The sequence below is a fragment of the Macaca nemestrina genome, chromosome 10 (genome assembly GCF_043159975.1).
Source record: "Macaca nemestrina isolate mMacNem1 chromosome 10, mMacNem.hap1, whole genome shotgun sequence".
NCBI lineage: Eukaryota > Metazoa > Chordata > Mammalia > Primates > Cercopithecidae > Macaca > Macaca nemestrina.
In genome coordinates this window covers 121,458,747-121,483,198 of record NC_092134.1, presented here as the reverse complement: position 1 = coordinate 121,483,198, position 24,452 = coordinate 121,458,747, and the positions used below count along the sequence as shown (strand labels likewise).

Genomic DNA, 24,452 nt, shown 5'->3' with positions numbered 1-24,452 from the left:
ATATCTAAGTTGATATCAATGTTCAAAATCCATAATTGTTCTGTGTACATTCTTTGATTGTTTTTGTTTGGGTACTGTATAAAAATGATGACAATTTAAAAGTCATTGTATGGTGTAAGATCCAAGGAAATCTGATTAAGCTCTGAGTCTAATGTGTGTGAGAGAAACCTGTGCAAGGGACATTTCAAAGAGTTAACAGTGTGGTGAGGTATGAAAAAGTGATGGTGTGTAGGATATTGCCCTGCTCCAGGTTTTACAAGGAGTAGTTAGGATTTGATTTTTGGCCCCCAAAAGACTTAAACTTTAATGTAATTATAAGGAACAAGAAATTGGTGGCATGGCTCCGTGATCCTGTGAGTTGCTTGCGACTGAGTGTAGTGAAAAGTTTGTGAAGTAGACGTTAATATTCAAAGCCTATTTCAGAAAAGTTGAAATCAGAGTAGTAAGCAAAATTATTCTCCAAGTCCCTTTTAATTTTATTTGCTCACTTAAGCCAAAAGAACTGGGATAGACTGTATCTTTTTCACGTTACAATGATCAAACTACAAGGGCCAAGTGCAACTCTATTCATATTTCTTTTCAAGTACAAATCTGTTTCTCAATAAGTCACATCACTTATGTAACACTTCTTGAGTACTTGTTTACTACAGCCTGGACAAAGGGTATCAAGGAACAGTAGGTTTACTTGGTGGTGGAGTCTGGGGAAAAATAAAACTATTTGTTAACAGCCAGTTGTTTACAAGGACCCTTATCTACTTTGTGACATCTTTATGCCTGTGGAATGAAGAATGTGATCTAACTCACTGTGGAAGCTTAGCTTTCTTCCCTTTCTGCTCCTGGAGCTAGAGCTTTTCCATCAGAAATGGATATATTCTTTTGAGATTCCTGATCAATATGCCATGCCATTTTAGAATGACTTCACCTATCTCACCTTTGATTATTTATAAGTAAAAGGAGGGAGAAAACTACCCGTTTTGTGAAACTGTTTCTGACACATGCATAAAACATTATGTATCATACAAATGAATTATAATGAAATTATATGCTAGGATTGGATCTAATTCCTTGAATTATTCAACAGTGAAGCTCAGTAAGTTCAAGGCACTACCACAAAGTACTGTTGGGAGTATAGTGGATACATAAGAAGAAATACTGGTTAAAGGAAAAATAGAACATAATTGAGAAAAATAAATTCTGAAATAATATATAATTAAGTAGCATGAAGCAATTAGAAACTGTTATAGTTCAGACTTGAAAGAGATTATTTCCTGAGGCAAAGGGAGCATTCATGGAGTAGAGTAGTCATTGAGTAGGATCCTTCATGGAGAAGATAGTCATTGTGTGGGTTCTGAAGGGTGAGTGGAATTTGAACAGGGAGAGACCTGAGAAAGACATAGTCAAAGGCAACATCATTAGGAGCAGAAGAGTAAAAAAAAAATATGGTATTGAAGAAGAATAGTGCAATTATGTCATGAGTCATAAAATGCATTAGATTGACAAGTTAATTCTCACTAAGAGCCAGGTACTTTGCCAAAATAAGCATTTTACATAAATTATTTCACCTTCATGGTAAACCTAAGAAGTAGAAATGTATGGATAAAGAATTCAGGACATGATACAACTATTATGTGGAAGCAGATGAACTGGAAACCAGGGACTGGGGTCTTGACCACCAATCTCTGTTCCCTGATGTTGGTATTTGGTAACAGAGGGAAGGATGGATATTTCATTCTGTAAGCTGTGGTCACTCATAGGATGTTTTTGAGCAGAGTGAGTAATGTGTTCCTCCCAATTATTCTGTCTCATCTCACCCATCCTTCTCTATAACCCTGCCTTTAAACTACCGAGACAAACCATTTGGAATTACAGGTCTGATCGTATAGTACATGTGCTTACAATCCTACAGGGCTCCCAGGGCCCATAGCATGCATTTCTTGTTCTTTCCGTGATGTACAAGGCCCTGCCAATCTCTATAGCTTCATTTGTAACTACTTTCCTTTCTCTGAAATCTCCTTGCTGTCTTCCTCTGCTTTTCCTGAGGTTAGTGCCTCCTCCTGGATAACCGTTTTGCATTTCTGGGTCCATCTATTCTGCTCTGCTTTTGTCATTTATTGTGAAATATTGAACTGCTTATTAACCCTCTTTTTCATAAAAATTTGAAAATCTGTTTCCAGATATGCAGTTCTACACCAAAATGGAATTCAATCATTGACACTATCTATTCCATATTAAAATGGTTTTACAATTATCTAATGTAATTTTTTCCCCAAATTTCCAGTGTGTGACCCATACCGTGACCTGTTTTGTCTATTAGTTAGGATAGGCTAAGCTATCTTGCAGTAACAACCACCACAAATATTGTAATGGCTTACAACAAAAAAGATTTCCCTCTTGTTTGTGTAGATTGAAAGGAAGACTCTGCTTATCATAGTTACCTCTGAAGGAAGCTCCACTTGACATGTGCTTTCACAATCACTTAGGAGAGGGAGAGAACATGGTAGTCACACGCTGGTTCTTAGCACTTCTGGCTGGTAGTGATGCGTTCCACTTGTGCATACATTTCACTGACCCCGCATGGCCTCACCAAATGTCAAGGAGACAGGGAAGCTACCACGTGGCTGAAAGTGGGAGACACATGGAAATAGTTAACAGCACTGCAGTGTGTTAAAGATCTGAAATTATAAGACAATTCTTTAGAAAATTTATGTTCACTAGTAGTTGGTAAAAGTGTCAAGTCAAATGTTGTAGTTTGGAAGTGAAAACTGAAAAAATCCTAAAGATGTGAGATTGTGTCTTTTAAAATCATCATCTCAGTTGAAAACACTGAATATTGAAGCATATGCTTAGATTTAAAGCAATAAATGCGAGCATTTCATGGCCGTGGCACAAAAATGTGTTAAAACTATATCGTCCATCCACTGATAGTATTGAAGAACAAAGCAGTGTCACAGAAAATAGGTTGCATTATTCTTAGAAATATATCATGCTTTGAGGGATCCTTTTTTTTTTAAGGGAGGTCATGATCATCTTTCATAAATAATTTATCAGTCAATGGTAGTGAACAGAGTTTGAATGAGTCAAAATTCTACAATGAAATGCTCCTGTATAGGTGTAAAATACATAAATGTATATATAAATATACATATACAAATGTAAATATATAAATGTATATATTTAGTATGTATTTGCCCCTAGTTTAATTTGTCAGCACTAACTGCTGGTTTTTATTTCTTTTTGCAAGAAATTATATAGAAATTGATTTGAGGGAGATTTAATATAAATGTTAAATGAGAGGAAATCTTACCCTGTCCTATCTGTGGATATTGATAAACTATACCACTGTATTCCTAACTCCTAACTTGGATATAGGAGCTTGACTATCTGCATAGATATGTAAGGGGATATGCGTGACAGGAGGAATTACAAATGTACTTATTTAACAATTAATGCTGACATAAGCTATTTAGGTAATACCTCATTTTTTTTTTAGAATGAATGATGACTGTCAGTGTGACTTAGGATACAGACATAAAATTAGGAAATCAAAAGAAATATCTGTTTCCTTCAAAAAATTTGACTAGTCATTTTTTTTGACTAGCTTTTTAAAAATTGCATAAGACTATTTTCATTTGCTGTGTGTACATTAAATATGTCTGTGTAGGTCCCTTTGCTTTCTTTTGCCCCACAGTAATTATGTTGAAAATTATAAACAGAGGCATTAGCATAAGTTATGGATTAAATATGGAAATCATAAAAACCCCTAATTCCATGAAAATGAAATTTCTTTTTGAAAAGAGAAATAGGTATTATTCTACTTATTTTCATTTAGTAAATTTTCTTATGGAACATCATCACTCTGCCTCTCAGAAAATTTGCCAAATTGTTTGAAACTCCCTCCGAATATTTGTACTTCAGTAACCTATTGAAAGCACAACTGATTTTGTTTGTGCTAGGTTTATCTCCATTTGAAGGCAGACTCCTTTGGTGAGCTCCCCCGTGGCAATATGAGAGAAGGAAAAGAGGGAGGGAGGACCTTGCAGGGCTGGTTTATGTAGCAAAAAGTTAAGAGACAAGAGAGCTCTACAATTATTGAGCACAGGGAAAACGATTTCCTATTCATAGTAGTGTGGTACATGTAGAGGAGTGTTTAAAGATGATACAGCATGCTGTTCCTTTCCCCTCCATTGTGTAATCAACCAGCCAATATTTATCAAGTACCTGTTAGTTTCACTTACAGAGTACCTGTAGCTGAGTTTTCTTTTCTGCTTTCTTTATCCCTGCTCTCCAGCTCCTGACCTGTCCATCATGAATATCAGTTTTCCCCGTGCATTAAACCTTTAAACCTGTCTTCCATCTAAGAAGACTTCACACTGCTCACTTTTCCTTTCTGACACTGAATACATATAAACAACAAAGGGCAATGCCTCTTAAACCCACAAACCCATTCAAAAACCAAACCCAAACCAAATAAAATGAATTGCTTGTGTTAATTTGTATCATCCATTTACATTTTGAGAAGCATAGTCAATCAGATAAACTTACTGTTATCTGAATTCTAAATTCATTGGGTTTCTGTCAGTCTCTGTGTTTCCTATATGTAGCAGCTGGTTTAAGAATATAATTGTCTTGACAACAATTGATTGGCATTTAGAAGCTCAAAAGTTACCTTGGAAGCTTTTGAAATTAAAGAAATAAAAGTGTTAATTCTCTCTGATCCGAACAAGCCAAGACTCAGTGTCAGCCCTTTATAGGTCAGGCTGTGGAAGGAGTGCATAGGATGAAATACCAGTGCATGCCTGGTGCATTAAAACTAAATGGGATTTCAGCAGATGAAGGGAAAGGGTGAGGAATCAAGTCTTAAATTGTCTGCCTCAGACATGGTAAGAAGACTTGGACAGTAATAGAAACAGGAAGTGTTTGCTGTGAAGCTTGAGTGTATTCAAAGTAAATCAGTTTGTGTTCCATTAAGGAATCCTAGCTCTAGGTTGGAGCCTATGTGGGATCAGTAAATTTTGCACTAGGAAATACCTAATGTCAAGCCTTAGAAAACACCTCATACTGTGGCCAGCTGTCATCAAACCCATCGCCACTGCTAGTAAAATAACTCCAAAGCAAGTGAAATTGGCAGTAATTGCACAAATAATAAACGGGTTGCAAAAGAGCAAAATGGGTACGTTTCAGAACATCATTTCTGTTAGGCTCCATGTTATACTGCTTACATTAGAAACAAATGGAAGTTGAGAGGTAAAGCCTGGCATTAAATTTTCTAGTGATGCAGGAATAACTGTTAGCAGCTGGGCCGGGGTGCTTTTCCCCTGCTTTGTCCTGGAAAGATTTCACATCTTAAGGGAAATAAATGAACTACACACCTTGAGAATTTTTTTTTTTTTTGTATCATATTGTACAAATCTGAGTAAATCTCATTTTCCCCCTTTTTGGAGTTAAGTAACATAAGTAACTGTAAGGATTTTCCAGATACTTTCTTAACCCCCTGAAAAACTTTCCCTCGGGACTTATAGTATATCCAAATGACTATCGATTATAGCTAAATGTAAATACATATGCACATATGAGGTGAAGCTGTATTAAAATGTGGGTGGCAGTGTCTTTAACTCAGATTTGGGATGCTTTATGCAGTCATGGGACATATCAGGGGATCAACTTGAAATTCTTTAAAAGTCAACAGAATTTTGGAACGATCAAGGAACACGAGAATATGGTCTCACGTTTTCTTTCTCACTGACGACATAAATGCCACCCTCACTGTGGTGTTTATTGTTTCTTCCAGATAATCTTTGCATACTCAGTCCTTGGAATATAGAGCCATTGCCCTGTACTCATTTTTTCCTTCCTGGAGGTATAAATAGACTGATGACGCCCTATGCTCTCTGCAGTCCGTGCATCATTCATACCGTACATCTCCTTTCTAGGTCACAAAGCTTTTAAAAAAGTCAGCAGTGGTAGCAGCATGTGAGAAGATGAGCATATGACTGACTCCTTCCTTTCACCTCAGAGCCGTGCCTTTGATAACGTCCAGACAGCAGTGCATGGAAACATGACGTTTGGGTGGTTCAAGAATATCAGAGGGAAAAATAGCCATTCTTACCAAATAGCTTAAAAATAGCATAGTCTGAGCATTTTTCCCTTTGCCCTTTCTCCCCCAACGTGCCTGAAATGAAGCCCTTCCCATCCAAAGCAAAACTAGGAATTTGTGTTTTGTGAGAATTTGAAGAGTCTGCCTCTCTTACTACAACTGCTTTCTTCCTTCCAAATGTATAAGCTCAAGTCGTGAGAAAATGTCATCTGTCTCGTTCTGCTTTCCTCTCTAGTAAAATAAAAATGGTTGTACTTTCAGACAGTCATGTATTATTGAGTGCCTACTGAGTGAGGAATCGTGTGTTGACTGTTTTCAGATGGGGTGAGGGAAGACATTATTTTTTCTACTTTCCTCCAGCTTCATTATGTGTTATAGTTCATGGTATCTAGGCCAACAATTAGCAAGAAGGCTAATTCTTAGAGGTAATCTCACATTCGAGGAAGGTCGGGAACAAGCATGGTGAGTAGTGGGGACGGTGTTCTTGTTACCACTGGAGTTTGTGTCCTGGATGCCAGGTCTACATCATCTTATTCTCTTCTTGATTTGTCAGTACTTTTTAGGGACCATTCGTTCTCTGCCTACTATGTGCCAGACTCTACCCTAAGCAGTTAGAATTCTAGTTAAGAAGAGGTAGATCTTCTATTCATTTAAAATTTCATGCTACTAGCTAATAATGTATTTGGAGGAATAAATGCTGTGAAGAAAAGCAGACTGAGTGTTAGATGTAGGTAGTTATGGGGGATGTGTGCTATCTTATATAGGTGGATCAGAGAGACACAAACTGATGAGGGGGCGATTGCTTAGTTCTCTGAAAGAAGCAAGGAAATGAGAACCATGTGGATGGCTGAGGGAAATGCAGTCCAAGCAGAAGAAACAGCAAGCGTAAATCTCACAGGTGAGGGCGCATCAGTGGAGCAAGGACAAGAGTGTTATGATAAGAGGTCCTGAAGGCAGCAGTGAGAAACAGCCTGGAAGCCAGTGCTGGAATATGGAGGAGCGCGGATTTTATTCTGGTAAAGACATTGCAGAGGAGTGGCATCATTTCACTTGCTCTTGGGAAGAGAAACTGGAACACAGATTGTAGATGGGCAAAGGAGGCAGCATGAGACAAGCCTCTCTCTTGCAAGCCATCTAGGTGAGAGATAACAGTGGCTTGGAGATGACAATGAAGGTGGTAGGAGGATATTCTAAAAGTAGAGCCAGTTGAATTTGCTAATTGTGATATTGTAAAATATGTATCTGGTCTTCATCCCTGTTTTCTGTCATACAGCTCCTAAAACCCTTGATAAGAATATCCTTTGTGTGCTAATAAGACGACTAATGGCTGGAGGCCCCTTTGTAACTTCTGGATGGGGGCTGCTCACCAGAAAGACCAAGGCATGATCAGGGGTTAGGACTTTTAACCCCATCTCTCAGTCTCTGCAGGGCTGAAGGCTGCATTGATTACCAATGGCCAGTGGTGCAATCAGTCATACCTGTAGAATTGAAGCCTCTATGTAAATCCTAAAGGACAGGGTTCAGAGAACTTCTGCATAGCTGAACATGTGGAGGTTCCTAGAACGTGGCACACCCACCCAGGGAGGACATGGGAGCTCTGCACCCCTTCTCCTATACCTCACCCTATGCAGCTCTCCAACTGGCTGTTCGTTCACATGCTTTGTAATTTTTTTTAATAATGGTGAATATATATGAAATGTTTCTCTGAATTCTGTGAGCTGCTGTGGAAAAGTAATCAAACCCAAAGAGGTGGGTTATAGGATCTCTGATGTATAGGTGGTTGGTCGAAGTACAAGTCACAACCTGGGATTTGGAATTGGCATCTGAAGAGGGGGGCAGTCATGAGGGACTGAGGGGTGATGCTATGTCCAGGTGGATAGTGTTAGGATTGAATCGAATTAGAGGATGCTCAGCTGGTGTCTGTTGAAGAATCTGGTGTCAGAAGTGTTGAGTGATGTGTGAGAGCAGGAGAAACACTGGTTTTCCCTACATTCTCTTACACAGATGGGTTTGTATTCGGAGAGACTGGAAGGATGGATCTGTCATTTACTGAGATGGGAAGTCACAGCGAGGAACCCGTTAACCATGTATTAAAACTCCATTAGTAATATTAAGGCTGTCCATTCTAGGAAACTGATGATCATCCTTTCAAAGTAGACAGTGAATTCCATTCACACAAAAACATGGGATAAAATTAGTGAAGAGGTGGTGACTCATGCCCGTAATCCTAGCACTTTGGGAGGCTGAGGCGGGTGGATCATCTGGGGTCAGGAGTTCGAGACCAGCCTGGGCAACATGGTGAAACCCTGTCTCCACTAAAAATACCAGGAGTAGTGGTGGATGCCTGTTATCCCAGCTACTCAGGAGGCTGAGACAGGAGAATCACTTGAACCTGGGAGGCAGAGGTTGCAGTGAGCCGAGATCGTGCCAATGCACTACAGTCCGGGCAACAAGAGCAAACCTCTGCCTCGGGCGGGCGGCGGGGACAAGGGGTGGATTAGTGAAGAGGACAATATTGTAACCTACAAAAATTCTGAGGTAGGTCTGTTACTTTTGTTAACAGACTTTTCTGAATAAAGTACTCCAAAGTAACTTGGAGTTAAGACAGTTTAGTATTATGCCTTGGTTTTCAAAACATGAATAGTTGCCTTCTCTTTTCATGAATTTGGATATGAATGCAGGCACTTACCTACATAATTTCTAATATTGATGATATTGGTGTTTCTTAAATTCACTAAAAAATTTTATTTGTAAAGGGTAATCTGCATTTCATTATTTAAGGTTTTTATTTAAAAAGTTTTTTTTTTTTTTTTTTTTTTTTTTTTTTTTTGAGGTGGAGTCTTGCTGTATTGCCCTGGCTGGTGTCAAACTTTTGGGCTCAAGCAATCCCCATTCCCTACCTAGCCTCCTGAGTAGTTGGGATTGTCACGTTACATTTTGAAAGAAGACAGTTTACAAATGTCTGTTTCCATGCATTTTAAAAGAGGTCCTATTACAAAAGATTCAGTTAATCTCTTTAAATGGAATTTATTTTGGTTTCCTACTACTCTCCATTAAAGTGCATTAATCCTTCTTAACATATGTGTTTATCACCTGCTGGATTGCTAAGTATGTAAAAGCTACTTTGTAAAAGCAATGCTGTAGCTAAAATAATGTATTGCATAGCAGCCAATGTGATTTAGCCATTTCAACATTGTATTTTATTAACAGGATAGTCCAGACCTAAATAGTGAAAAGATTTCCCTCTCAAATTGTCCCCTAGGAAGAGAAGATTGAAATATAGAGGAATCACTTCTTCTCCTAGTGATTCAGCCTTTTGATGAAGTAGTAATCTGCGTTATTGCCGTTCTTTTAAATGTTAGACAAATCTTAATTCATTTTAATAGTTGCTTAAGAAAATAAAATTTTATTAGGCAAAATACAGCAAAATATTTCAACACCACATTTTTGTTTTTCCAACCAGAGTTTGTTTCATTTACAGACATTGCCATTTATTTTTTATTTTTATTTATTTTTTAGAACATCTTAAAATTTTTAATTCTTTATTTACAGGTTGCCTAGAACACTTTTGATTAAGAAAACTGTAGAAAGTAACTGCCAACGCAGTAGGCGGTGGCACGTGTCAGTTTCCACAGAATCCTGCTATGTGGGGTGTCTGAATGCACTGCACGGGGTCTCTGCTCACACTTACTGGAACCAATCACGGCAGATTTTAGTCCACCGGTGGCTTTTCCCCATATTTCTCTGTAAACTTCCGCATTCTTACAGAAATTTTTACAGTCCTTAGAGTATTATTCAGCTTGGTCAGCTCGAAGTGGATGCTTAGGCTGGGGGTCATTCACCAGTGTTATGAAGGACTGGATTACTCGGTCAGTTTTAGTTGCTGGCTTCCAGTTTTCAGCACTAATTACTGACAGACAGACCTGCCCCTTTTAGTGGACGTTTGGATGACAGATCTTTAAGTGTGATCTTCAGTGGTTTGAATCGGTACTCTGCTGTAATGTTGATTTCGATTCTGAAGGCCCCCTTATATGGAGGGTTGTCAGGAACAATAAGCTCTTGCCAAGTCAATAAATTAGTTCCATCCACCTGGAAGTTATGGAAGTTTTTCATTCCACATTTGCGTATTTCTTCAAGCTCCTTCATCAGCCTTCTGCTGGCTGCCATCTTGGATTTGGTGCTGCTCCTTTCCCAGAATGCATCGCAGCCCAACATTGCTGTTTATTATGCTTTATTTTGTTGAGCTTGATGCTTTGCATTAGTTTGTTTACTTATTCAATAATTATATATTGAGTGCTTACTAGAGTTGTCTAGTTTCCCAAAATTGTGAGGTTTATGCTAAACACTGGGGACACAGCAGTGAATGAGACCTAGTCCCTGTCATCCAGGGGCCAATAGGTCACAGGTGTGAATTAGCCCTTTCCCCTGACTTTTGGGATTCTAATTTCAAAGAGGTTGTAAAGGAGACAGTGCCATATTCTTGAACCTTTTAGCCAATTAGGTAAAAATAAATTTTCACATATTTCTGTTGAGCCCACTGGACACCAATATACTTTAATAATTGTATTTAAAATAGAAAACTCCTTCAGTTTGAAGCTGTCTTTTATTTGAGAAAAGTGAAAAACAGATTCGTGGAATATTATAAAAGATGAACAAGTTTGATACCTGAAATAGACAATGCTCCTTTACGTGTTATTTTAACATTTGAGAGAATGCTATCCAAATGCAGAATTGGCTAAAGGTGTTAGAAGGAGTCGTTCAAGTTGTCTTAAACCAAGAGTCACCTAGAATTTGGCTGCACCCTGGTATATCAAATATGCTGTATGAGAATGTGCTTATAATTTGATGAGTAATGTGTTTTTATAACAAATGAAGATGCATGTCAGAATGTTGAGCTTGTCAGGTCTCAGTAGGTATTCAAAGAATATGGTAAGAGCAAATGGGTGCCAAACAAAAATTGAGTTTACTTGGATACACAAGAACTCTTCCTTCTGACTTGGTCTGAGAACTTGTTGAAGGCAAGAAACAGTTTCTAACTTCAGCTGAGTGAAAGTGAAAAAGATCAGTTACCTGCAGAAAGTTGCTTGCAGTCAGTTTTACAAAGCTCACTGTTTAAATCTAGTAGTTACCTTTTAATCCCTTCAGATATGTCAGCAAAAATTCTAGTATTTGGAAATATGCCTTGATCACTTACAAAAGGCTGTGGAAGACAGAAGTCATAGTAAGTGTCAGGTATTTAAGAATCTGGTTCAAACTTCCAAACAAAGAATGTTTCTTTGTTTCAGACCTTCAGAATGTTTTAGACCTCAGTGTATTAACAGTTTTCCTAACTATTCAGTTATTCAGTGGTCTTTTACTTTTTATGTTTATTTTTCTCGAGGTGTAGTCTTGCTCTGTCTCCCAGGCTGGAGTGCAGCGGTGCCATCTCAGCTCACTGCAACCTTTGCCTCCCGGATTCAAGCGAATCGCCTGCCTCAGCCTCCCAAGTAGATGGGATTACAGGTGTGCGCCACCATGCCTGGCTAATGTTTGTATTTTTAGTAGAGACAGGCTTTCTCCATGTTGGCCAGGCTGGTTTCAAACTCCTGGCCTCAAGTGATCTGCCCACCTTGGCCTTCCAGGTCGCAAGTAATCTGCTTGCCTCAGCCTCCCAAAGCGCTGGGATTACAGGAATGAGCAAGAATACCCAGCCTCATTCACTTACGGTTTTTAATTTTTTTGTGGGGGAAAGGACCAGTGACCATTTTTTTTTTTTTTTTTGAGATGGAGTCTGGCTCTGTTGCCCAGGCTGGAGTGCAGTGGCGCGATCTCAGCTCACTGCAAGCTCTGCCTCCAGGGTTCATGCCATTCTCCTGCCTCAGCCTCCCGAGTAGCTGGGACTACAGGCACCTGCCATTGCGCCTGGCTAATTGTTTTTTGTATTTTTAGTAGAGACAGGGTTTCACCATGTTAGCCAGGATGGTCTCGATCTCCTGACCTCATGATCCGCCCGTCTCAGCCTCCCAAAGTGCTAGGATTACAGGTGTGAGCCACCGTGCCCGCCCCAGTAACCTTTTTGAATATGAGAAGGATCCCAAAGCAAAAGGTGATTTATTTCCTTTCCTTTAATTCTGCCACATTATATGGCACCCCAGCATCTAAAAGAATCTTCTCATGTGTGAGATGAATGTGTTGGACTTCTTTTGAAAAGAGTCAGATTTTATATTCATTTAGAAATATCCATGCCTATAACGTGGTTGCAGTTGTACTTGACACACTGTTGTTTATCTAACTGTGTTTCACCCTTTATTTAACTGTGTTTCACCCTTTCATCTTAAGCTCACACTTAACTGCATTTCTCTTTGTTGCATAGTTTAACCCTGACTCTCTGGCTCTTCATCTGATCTGTCTGCCTTGCTTTTGTATCTGAACAATATGTCTCATCACCTGACCAAAATGCTCTGCCCCCATAGGTCTCAGCTTAGATGTTACTGCTTGGAATGCTTCCCTGAACAATGCTTTCCATATTCTCAAAGGGAGTACTTAATCCCAGTAAAATATTAGTGCTCCTGAATTATGGCATTCCTCTGCATGCATCAGACTAGTTCTCATAGTGGTCCATTTAGTCTAACCTGTGCAGATACAAGATTAGTCTCTTTCTTGTTCATTGTTCTTAGTGCCTTATTTAGCACATGGAACGTATCAATGATGCCTAATGAGTGTAACTGAAACAAAATAATTTTTTTAGAATTTGGAAGTCATTTGTCTTAATGTGTATTTCTCTCCCTTTTCTGGTCATCAGCATTAGAACTATTGAAGTCATCTTCAATATCTCTCTCATCCATTTATTAAATCATTCACCAAGTTTTGACAGTTTTCCTTTGCAATGTGTCTCTAAATGGTCATCCTCTTCTCCTTTCTCAGATTAGGATTCTTGTTTTCTTTACTCATTGGTAAAACAAGTTTGGGAAATGCTAGTTAAGCAGTTAATGGTTTAGTTACCGCAGGACTTGACAAAACCTCGAATGAAAGAACATTGTAAATTTTTACAGAAGGAATGCAGGATAGAACATTTGCTATATTTGTTTGATCAGAGAAGCTTTTTTCCATCTCAGGGAATCTTATGTGGTTAATGATCTGCAAAACCCACCTGGGAGAATATGCTGGTAGAATTGTGCAACAGTCACCCTCTCATCATGGGCTGTGGATCATTTGACTTTAGCTTAATGATAGACATCAGCTATAGACAGCAAACACATGGAAGGGAAGCAATGCCAGCCTCATGACACTGAATGGCTGCTGACCCTCGCACTCTTTTGGTAGCTCAGACCATGTTGATTAGCTGAAGGGGCCCCAAGTAGGGAATTATTCACCTGATTCGCCCGCTAAAGACACTGCTAATTATTCTTGCAGTATTTCCTCAATGCTGTCTTGATAAGATTTAAAGAGTTTTTTTAGCCTCTGCTTTTAGGCACCTTCAGAAAGAATGCCATCGTATTCCGATCTAATGCCTGCCTGCCACTGTTTTGAATCTGTAGGTGCAAGGGATTTAAAAGCCAACCACAGTGAAGTTGAGTTTTTATTTCCGAGATTTGTGATTGACTGGTTTTGGATGACAAACTTGATAATGTATTTTTTTTTTTTTTTGAGACTGAGTCCCACTGTGTCGCCCAGGCCGGAGTGCAATGGCACCGTCTCAGCTCACTGCAACCTCCGCCTCCCAGGTTCAAGCAGTTCTCTTGCCTCAGCCTCCCAAGTAGCTGGGATTATAGGTGACCACCACCACACCTGGCTAATTTTTTTTGTATTTTTAGTAGAGACGGCATTTCACCATGTTGGCCAGGCGGGTCTCGAACTCCTGACCTCAGGTGATCTGCCCGCCTTGGCCTCCCAAAGTGCTGGAATTACAGGCGTGAGGCACTGTGCCTGGCCAACATTTGATAATGTAGAAGTCATTTGCTGAGGTATCGGTATGTAGGTGGCAAAAACAATGGAAAGAGAGAACCATGATTTGTCAAGAGTATCTAAGAACTAAGTAAAATAGAAAGTTCAATTTTTGGTTAAAGAAGTCAGGAAAAGCCTGTAAAATGTTAGATACTTTTTGTCATTGTTTTGAATATAAGTAGGCATCATGTTCGGGAAATCATGTTGTTGACACATTGATAATCCCATTAGATTTTTCCAGATGCTCTGAGTCCTCTTCCTCAGCTCTGTTTCTCTTACATCTCAGATTCGATCTATCTGAAAATCTTATTCCACCTGACTTCCAAATATCTAGAGTGTCACTATTTAACTATCTACACAGTCACCATCATCTGTTGCTGAAATTATCTGTTGCCTGCTTCCACTCTTGCCTCCTTACAGTTTACTCATCACACAGCAGCAAAACTAATCCTTTGAAAGGTGAATCAGACCATGCCATTTCTCTGCAATCTTGCAATTGCACCAACTCTCATTCAGAAGAAAATTTGACATTCTTCACCCAGGCAATGAGCTCAGCCATCATCTGTCTCCCTGTGATATCTTTGACCTTATGTTGTACACTTTCCTCATTTACTCACTCTAGGCACATCAGCTTCTGGCTCTTGCTTGAACCTGTTAAGCATATCTTTACCTTGGATTTTTTTGTGCTTACTGTTTCCTCTGCCAGGAATGTACTTTTTTCTAACGTACACATATATTATTTTTTCACTTCCTTGCCTGTGCTCCAGTTTTCCTCATGAATAGTCTTCACCATATCACTTTATTTAAAACAATTCATTCACGCTTCCCCTCACCACTCTATCTTTACCTAACTGTATTTTTCTGCATTGTTTGTATTACCAGCTGACATGTTATTTTCTTATATGCTGCCTTCTTTAACTAGAATGTAAGCTCAATAAGAGGAGGGCTTTGTTTGTTTGTTTGTTTATTTATTTATTAACTTTTAAGTTCAGGGGTACATGTGCAGGTTTGTTATGTAAGTAAACTCAGGTCATGGGGGTTTGTTGTACAGATTATTTGGGCACTCAGGTATTGAGCCTGGTACCCATTATTTATTTTTCCTGGTCCTCTCCTTCCTCCCACCCTCTAGCCTTCAATAGACCCCAATGTGTGTTGTTCCCCTCTATGTGTCCATGTGTTCTCATCATTTAGCTCCCACTTATAAGTGAGAACATGTAGTATTTGATTTTCTGTTCCTGTGTTAGTTTGCTAAGGATAATAACCTCCAGCTCCATCCATTTTCTTGCACAGGACATGATTTCATTTTTGTATGACTGCATAATACTCCATGGTGTATATGTACCTCATTTTCTTTATCCAGTCTACCATTGATGGGCATTTAGGTTGATTCCATGTCTTTGCTGTTGTAAATAGTGCTGCAATAACCATACATGTGCATGTGTCTTTATGACAGGACAATTTATATTCCTTTGTGTATATACCCAGTAATTGAATGTGTGGGTTGAATGGTAGTTCTGTTTTTAGCTCTTTGTGGAATAGACACACTACTTTTCTACAGTGGCTGAACTAATTTATACTTCCACCAACAGTGTATAAGTGTTTCTTTTTCTCCACAGCCTCACCAGCATCTGTTACTTTTTGACTTTTTAATAATGGTCATTCTGATTAGTGTGAGATGGTATCTTATATTGTGGTTTTGATTTGCATTTCTCTAATGATCAGTCATGTTGAGTTTTTTTCATATGCTTGTTGGCCGCATGTATGTCTTCTTTTGAAAGTGTTTATTCATGTCCTTTGCGCACTTTTTAATGGAGCTGTTTGCTTTTTTCTTGTGAATTTAGGTTCCTTGCAGATGCCAGATATCAGACCTTTGTCAGATGCGTAGTTTGCAAAAATGTTCTCCCGTTCTGTAGATTGTCTGTTTACTCTGTTGATAGTTTCTTTTGCTGTGCAGAGCTCTTTAGTTTAATTAGATTTCATTGGCTTTATCTTACTTATTGCTAAAGAATAGTGCTTGTAGCAGGATTCTGGCATGTAGTAGGCATGCACCAGATGCTTGCCAAATAAATTAAGATGAAAGAATGTGTGAGCAAGCCCTCTTGTTTATTATGGAATTCAGTATTTACTAGGAAATGGTAGGCTGCTTTTCAGTAAATCCCTGTCATGTCTCTGTGTTTATTCTAAAATTGGTAAGCTTTCCAACTATAAACAAACAGATAAAAACCATGTTAATTGTTCCTCTCCTATTTCTCTCCTTTTCTTTTGTAGCATGATGCCAGGTGAGTATTTAAAAACATTGAAAAGATTGGGAAAGGTCTAAGAGGTGGAAAGTAGAATAATCCATTCAGATAGCGCCTCTTGGGTCTCCCTGAACAGATTTTAGGTACTGTTACTGTGTGATGTATCTAAAGCTTTCCTGCATCAAAGCATTGCTCGCTGGAACATTCGTATCAATGTAACACACTTAATGTTAAATGGCATTTGACCACAATAGATAGTATTTTTCCTTAATAAAATAAATACATGAGAAAAAATATTTAAATGTATGAACTGACTGAAAATGAACTGTCCATTTAAATATTTATATCCAGGACATCTCAACAACCTATAGGTTCCCTCATGAAGGGATCAGCTCCTTAGCAGCACTCCTTCAATGAGCAGAGAGAGTATATATTTTAGAACCTTTAGAGAGAATTGGAGGCATTTACTATGTTTTGCTTTAAATGAGTTTGCTGAGTGACAGGAAAAAGTCAGATAGCTTAAGTTTGCTAAAACACAGAAGCAGGTAGAATTTTAAAACGCTGAATTTTGTAATACGTTCCCTGGGGGTTAGTTTGCTTGTGTAATATGTCATACCACCAAAGAGATATTTTACAAACAAATTTGGGGAGAATTTAATAAAACAAGTATTAGCGTTTCACATTCAAACTATAAAGTTGACTTCTTAGGAAATTATATGCCCCAAATATTGAGGCAAACATGTATCTCTCTGTACTTCAGCATGAACCAAGCCCCATATGACCTAAATCTATAGCTCCAAAGCAAAACTAACTTATAAACAGACCAGAGTTCCAGTGATTAAAAACATGACCAGCTCTGTACAGTACTCTAGCTAAATGAATGCTGTAATAAAGAATTATTACCAAAAAATTTGCTGGAAATACAATTATGTTTATGTGTGTCCATGGGTAGAGTTGCCAAACATTGCATGGGGGTGCAACTAGTAATTTGGTTATTTCAGTTTATTAGAAGTTTAATAATCCTTGATAGCTCCCTTTTATCTTTACAGAATAGCACTTAATGACTGGTAAAAAGAATTAAAGCTATGGACTTGCCCACAGGAATCAAGCAAAGGGGTTATGCTTTTGGATGAGTTTGCCAGCTGGGAACCATACTGAGAATAACGATTCTCTCTCAGACTAAGCATGGAGATGCTTTATCAAGTAGCCTTAGCTTTTGCTTTCTCTTCCCTTGGTTGAGTTATACCAAAGCCTCCTTCCAGGAAATCCCCTTAATCCTTTTTTATACAGTCAAATCAATCACTTCTTTATCAGAAATGCACCTATGTCCAACAAAAAACAAAAACCACATAAAACAAACAAAACCTGACAATTCACATAGCGAGAAAATTTCAAGCAAAATCTAAGCAAGGACATTGAGTGGCAAAGGAATTCCTTTCTAATATGGAATACACTACAGAAAAAGTATTCTATTTCCTAATTCTGAGCAGGGAAAATTTTCTGTTTATTTTATTATTATTATTCTATTCTAAATTTTCTATTTTTTTCATTAATTTTGCTTTTAATATTAACGTTGCTCTACTGAGATCTTAAATTTATATGAGTAGCTTAGATTTTTCTAGGGCTCCCAATAGTATTATACTTGTAGTATTTCACTTATGGATAAAACAAGGCATATATGAAGTAAAATTTATGCATATACATGCATATAACACATAAAAATATTTGCATATATGCACAACTTAATTCCTGTGTTTTATTTTTCATTATACAAAATATTTTAACTATAATTCTATATATACATGTTGTATATATAAATTATTATATAATATTATCTCAGTGGTTGATTCAGAATAGAATACAGATTTCCTTAAGTTTCAATGCAATTAGATAGAAAAGGATATAATGTCTGTATTCAACGTAAGGGTTAATCTACTTTTGGTAGGTTAAAAGTAGAACATTTTCTTATCTGAGTTATTATATCTGTTAAAAAATAACTTGTAACATAATTAAATGTGTCATAGTTGGTTTATTACAATGCTGTAAAAAATTTTTTTAAGAAAAACTCCTGAACTATGCCCTGATTAAATTAATTAACATGTCACATAGATTGCCATTTAGAAAGGTTATTTCCCTAAAATTGCTGCATTTTGAGCCTATCTTCTCAGTAAGTTTTCACAATGTTATTTTTTTATATAGTTAGATATGATTATTTTGGTGATTCCTTTAGATATTAACTTTACTAATTGACAGATATGATCATTTACCTTTTTTTTCCAAAAATATTTCCAGATTTTTTTCTTCTTGATTTCAGAAATTTGAATTATTTTATATACTAGTGAATTTTCATCATGTTGTACATGTTCATCTTCACATAGCTGTATTTATTGTTTATAAAACACTTAGTTGTCCTGCTTATTGCAAAAGTACAAAGAGCAGTGCTTGGTGCCTTTGTAGCTTTGTCTCAGGATTGTTAATATGTTTCCTGGAAGTTCTACTATTGATTGACGCATATATGCCTCTGCAGTTCCCATTTCTATCTGATGTAGTGTTGAGTTTGTTGCCACTATTTCCTTGTTTTTTCAAGAATAGTCCTTTTACTTATCCTGAGTTTTATCGAGGTATATAAATATTAAGCTTTCCAAAAGAAACAATTCTGGGATGAATATGTAATGTTAGACAAATCTTTTTGTATAGGTTTAAGAGAGTGCTGGGTTACAGTTTAGAAATAGCATCTGGTCAGTAGTTCTCTCCCACCTTCTTACTAATGTGCCCTTAGAAACACAGGAAAAGATGTATGCAGAAAACTGTGGAGACAGTCAACCTACTGCCTGTCTGGGAGGAGTTTTCACTACTATAAGCAAATAAAACTGGAAAGAATGCCATTCTTGTCTTCCTATCTACTGTCAGACAAGTAGAGCAAAAGAAAGCCCCCCAGAGAAAGCCCCTCAGTTTTGCTCTACTTGTCTGGTGGATAAGAAGACAAGCTGTCCTTCCTAAGAGTCAGAAACGTAAGATTCAGAAACATAGAGCTACTCCAGTGAAAAGCAAAGCCAGACATTAGGATACTGTCCATCTTCTGCGTGGATATAGCCTTTGAGGCCATCAGACTATTGTCTACACGATATTATATAGTCATGAACATGGTGTTTACTGTGGCTCACGGAATGATTGAAACATGCTGATGGTAAAACCTTAAGAGGGCAAAAAATTTGAATTTATACAAAAAGAATATGTAAGATATAAAAATATGTAAATAAAAGTGCCTAGATACAAGGATGATGGAAATATGTCAGATGTTAACAGTGCTTTCTTATCAGATGGGGAAATTATGGATGACTTTTCTTCCCTAAATTAGTGTTTCTTTGTGCTTCTGAAAATGTGTACCATATCCTTCTGTTATTTATAATTTTGTACATTGAGTGTGAATCAAGTTACTGTTTAAACAAAAGGAAAGAATGGGTGGAAAATATAAGACATTTATATTTTTAGTAATATCTTTTAATATCTGTAATTTCATGTAAAATTTTCAGCCATCCCGGAGGTAGACTTCTATTAATATTTTACAATTATGACTAGGATGGTTGTGAAATCTTTCCAACTCCAAACCCCCTGGTCCTTCTACTATGCCTTGTTACAAACAGAAAATCATCCTTATGCAAAGCCTCAAAGGCAGAAAATATATAAAATAAGTATAAGTTTGTTGTGTGTATAAAGTAAAAATTTTAAAGACATTCTTGAGGTTACTGGCATAATTTCTATCTTTTTAAATTTACATATACCTTTTAATGTGTTTGTTACTAGTAATACATGAAGAAAAAATAATGTATAATTTGACCATCAAGAGATTGTTTTACATTGTAGAGCATGTTCTTCATATTTTAGTGTGTGTACATTCATACATATACATTCAAAGGTTTCATAGCATTTATCTGCAATGTATACTTCAAAAATTTTCAATTTAATACCATTAATGATAGGAAGATAAGATACTTTTGAGTTATACTAGTTTTATTGTGTATCAGTAGTGCCCACTCAAAATCAGAACCTACTGTAATAATATAAGCAGTAAGATATTGAATGAAAAGAATCAATTACAGTGATAACAGAAGGACTGGAGGTGCAAAAGAGAGAAAGGGCTGTTATCTAAATATCAGAAGGCTGTTACCACCCAAGGCTGGAGGCCATGAAATCGTGTTTGATACTGAGTTGCAGGAGAGACTGGTGCTTCTGCTGTGATCTTAAAACAGCATTGTGCCATTGTGGCATAGCAGTCTTCTAGGAGCCAATACTACTACTATCTGTGAAACTATCAGGCTGGATACCATAGTCACCTACAGTGGTTGTCAGTAGCCCTCTGCTGCTGTTGACTCAGCAGAAAAAAATACCCTATACTTCTTCCACCTTCAGATCTCTAATCAATGCCTCCCATTGGCAGGACCTGATGAGAAGCCAGCTGGCTAATGATTGTGAAAAATGAGGTTTTCTGAGTCTTCCTGACTCCTGTGAATCAGAAAGATGGCGATGGAGTTGATGGCCAATAAAGAGTTTGCACACATTTATTCATTAATTCATTTTAGTAATTTTCTTCTTTCTTACTGCTTGTTTTATAACCTGCGAGTAAATAATCCACAATAATGGCAATTCATTGGCTGAAGGCATACACTGTAATTTATTAAAGGCAAAATATTGTTAGGAAATGAATAATTGGAGAAATAGCATGGTATCAAGAAAGATATATGTGCTTTTCTGAAGCATCTCATACATAGTTTATAAGAAGAATGCAATGCGAAAAAGTAAAATCAGATAAATCTTTAAGCTTTTGGAATAATCTGAAAGTTGTATATGGTAATGGCATGGTAGAATTCACATAACTGATTAGTTAGAACAAAGGCAATACTACTTTTTCATGATGGAAAGTAAACGTAATAGTCTTCTCAAGATTATTAGCAATTTTTCCTTAAAATGTTTGCATCTGAAAAGATAGCTTCAGCGTGATTATTTTAAAGCCTGTGTTTAAGTAGGGAAGTGGGACTTGGCGATCTCAGAGGAGTTCTGTAGCCTCCATGCCCCTGCTCCCCCCTTTCCATGGCTCACTACTGCCATTCACATAAGCAAACACTACCTTCCCTCAGTCATTCAGATCATGGATGAATGCCATTCTGTGTTTAGCTTAACCACCATCATTCTTGATAAAATATAACTTTTTACTTGAGTAATGCATACCTAGCATAATAGGCTACAGTATTTCTTGAAATGTAGAGTCCGTATCAGTGGTGATATAAAAGATTGTTTTACATGCAACCAGATATGCTGGTAGATAATATTAAGTGTTTACTAAATTATTTGCTTTTCATTTCTACTCTGATGTTACTGATTGAGATAAGGGGAGCAGATCTCACCTTGGAGCTAGGATGCTTTCATGTCCCTCCAGCCGTCACTGATTATCTTTGTAACAGAGAGCAGGCCTCAGGCTAGATATTTGTCAGAAATAAGAGGGTCTTGTGAGAATTGAAAAAGATGGCATTGTCTTTCCTTGACTTTAGTTTTATGGCCACTTTGTTCTTATATAAAGTATTACTGAGTTTCCATTTAAGTAGTGACATAAAGTTTTAACAAATAAATCCAATTGGAAACAAAATTTTACTGATAGAAGAAGACTAAGCATACAATATTATGGGTGGCTGGTCCATAACATGATAGAATCACCAAGGTAATTGCTATGTGAATAATTGAAATTTTGGAAGCAGTAATATATGTAGCACATTTGCTTCTATCTTTTTCTTCTTTAAGTTAATTTTACATAAAGATATAAAACAGAACTATAGGCTTATCTAGAAAAGCTAGAGAAAGATAATCATTCATCTACGTCTTTCTCTAGGTAATGTATGTATTAAGCTTTGGGCCCAACCCAGTAACTGAAAGGGATGATGGTGATGATGATTATTGATTATTGTTTTCTTAAAAACCTTGGTTCCTATTAAAATACTCTTATAGCAAATTGTAATGAATTTTTCCCAGTTGGTTTACCAAGTACATAAGAAACAGATATCAGTAAAAATGTCAATGTACACATTTATAATACCTATCTTTTCCCCAAAATGGCTTATTATTATCTATCTGCAATGTATCAGAATATAAATAGTATTAGACGATTTTAAATATATCAATTAGAATGGAATGAAAGGAGTACTGAAGGAAGGAAAAGAGATGAAGTGACAAAGCACTTTTTTTTGGCCACCTCCCTGCTGCATGTGTCTACTTTGGGTGCTACTTAGATGTAGACAGAGTTGGCACCACCAAACAGGGTTATTACTAATCTTGGATCTCACATATAACTTTTAATTTTAGATTGAAAATATAAGAAAAGTGTTCTTATCATTGACAAGTAATTAACCCAAGAATTTCCAAATCAATTTTGAATATCAGGAAAATTAAAAATTGAACTACTAGAGGCCAGGCGTGGTGGCTCATGCCTGTAATCCCAGCACTTTGGGAGGCTAAGATGGGCAGATCACTTGAGGTCAGGAGTTCGAGACCAGCCTGACCAACATGGCAAAACCGCGCCTCTACTAAAAATAGGAAAATCAGCTGGGCCTGGTGGCACGCACCTGTAGTCCCAGCTTTTCAGAAGACCGAGGCGGGAGAATCACTTGAACCTGGGAGGCAGAGGTTTCAGTGAGCTGAGATTGTGACACTGTACTCCAGTCAGGGCCATGAGCAAGACTCCACCAAACAAACAAACAAACAAAATCAAACTACTTTTTGGTTGTTTGTGAAGATTAGGGTCAGTAATAGACCCCTTTTAATAATTGTATTTTTCTCCTCAGAGTTGCCATATAGATCATTCTAAATCTATATGGCATATTTTGTTTTGTTTTGTTTGCTCTATTTTAAATTTTAGTTTGATTTTTTTGGATTTTAAAAAATGTCAATGTCTAAAGTTTTCTTTTATTCTTCATTTACTCTAAACATTTACTTCAGGCTTTCATGCAATTTGGCATTCATTTAGTTAAAAACCTCTTGTAAAATATCAACATACTTTAAGAAAGTAAAATCTATATTTTTTTTGAGTCAGCATCTCACTCTGTCATCTAAACTGGGGTGCAGTGGCAGGATCATGGCTCACTGTAGCCTTGACCTTCTAGGTTCAAGGGATCCTCCTACTTCCGCCTCCTGAGTATGCCACCATGCCAGGCTAATTTTTAATGTTTTTTGTAGAGATGAGGTCTCCTTATGTCACCTAGACTCGTCTCAAACTCCTGGCCTCAAGCAATCCTTTTGTCTCGGTCCCCCAAAGTGCTGGGATTACAGGCATGAGCCACTTCACCTGGGAAATCTATACTCTTGTTTATGCCCATGATAAATTATCTCAGTTATAGTACATCATCTGTGTCTATCTAAGGAGAGGAATGAGAAGAGTAGCTATTGCCACGAATGAGACTTTTTGAGAATAAACATGAACATAACTTACAGATATTTTAAGTTCCAGGTATCAAAATTTTACAGTATGAAAAGCAATAGACTAGGAGTCAGAAGACTTTTAAGTCATCAGTGACAGAGCTGGAGATAAATATGTGATGTCTGTAAATCTCCATTTCTTTATAAAATGGAAATAATTATCTTTTCCTTTTCTACCTCACTGCGTTTTTTGCAATATTAAGTATATAGCTAAGTAATTTGTATGTATTTTTAAAACCCTACGTAATTATGTTATACTTGTTATTTGTTGCTCAAATCTTAATGCTATATACCTAATATCTAAGCATCTTGTGATTTATTCCGAGATGAAGAATCATCTAAGCCTATGGTAAACATATCAAAAGGTATTATTTTGCTTATATCATAGAAAACAGTTTCTAGATCTACAAGGATGTATAGTTGGAAGTGGAAAATATATTTTCTGAAAGACTAGTGAAACTGCTCTTGTTGTTTTCATACTTCTTTCAGTACTCTCCCAATATATTTTTAAATATTACATTTTCTACTTACAAAAGTAGTATGTACCTGCCGAGGAAAATGCAGAAAAACATCAAGAAGGGGACAAAACCTACTTAATTGCACTTCCCAGGCTGGGGAACTGTTTATAGTTTGGCATAGTTCCTTTGTTTTGTGTCTGTGTGTTTGTGTGTGTATGTATTATACATGTGTGTGTAATTCTTGTTTTAGACTTTTTTATTTTACAAAATGAAGAC

The 24,452-nt window shown here is 37.2% G+C and overlaps 1 protein-coding gene and 1 pseudogene across 3 annotated transcripts in view; one reads left to right on the top strand and one right to left on the bottom strand.

Moving 5' to 3' along the window:
* The window catches only part of LOC105481259 (phosphodiesterase 3A), a 312,844-nt gene that overhangs the window by 69,788 nt on the left and 218,604 nt on the right, over positions 1-24,452 (top strand). The window lies entirely within an intron of this gene.
* On the bottom strand, positions 9,807-10,261 carry LOC139356843 (ubiquitin-conjugating enzyme E2 L3 pseudogene; annotated as a pseudogene).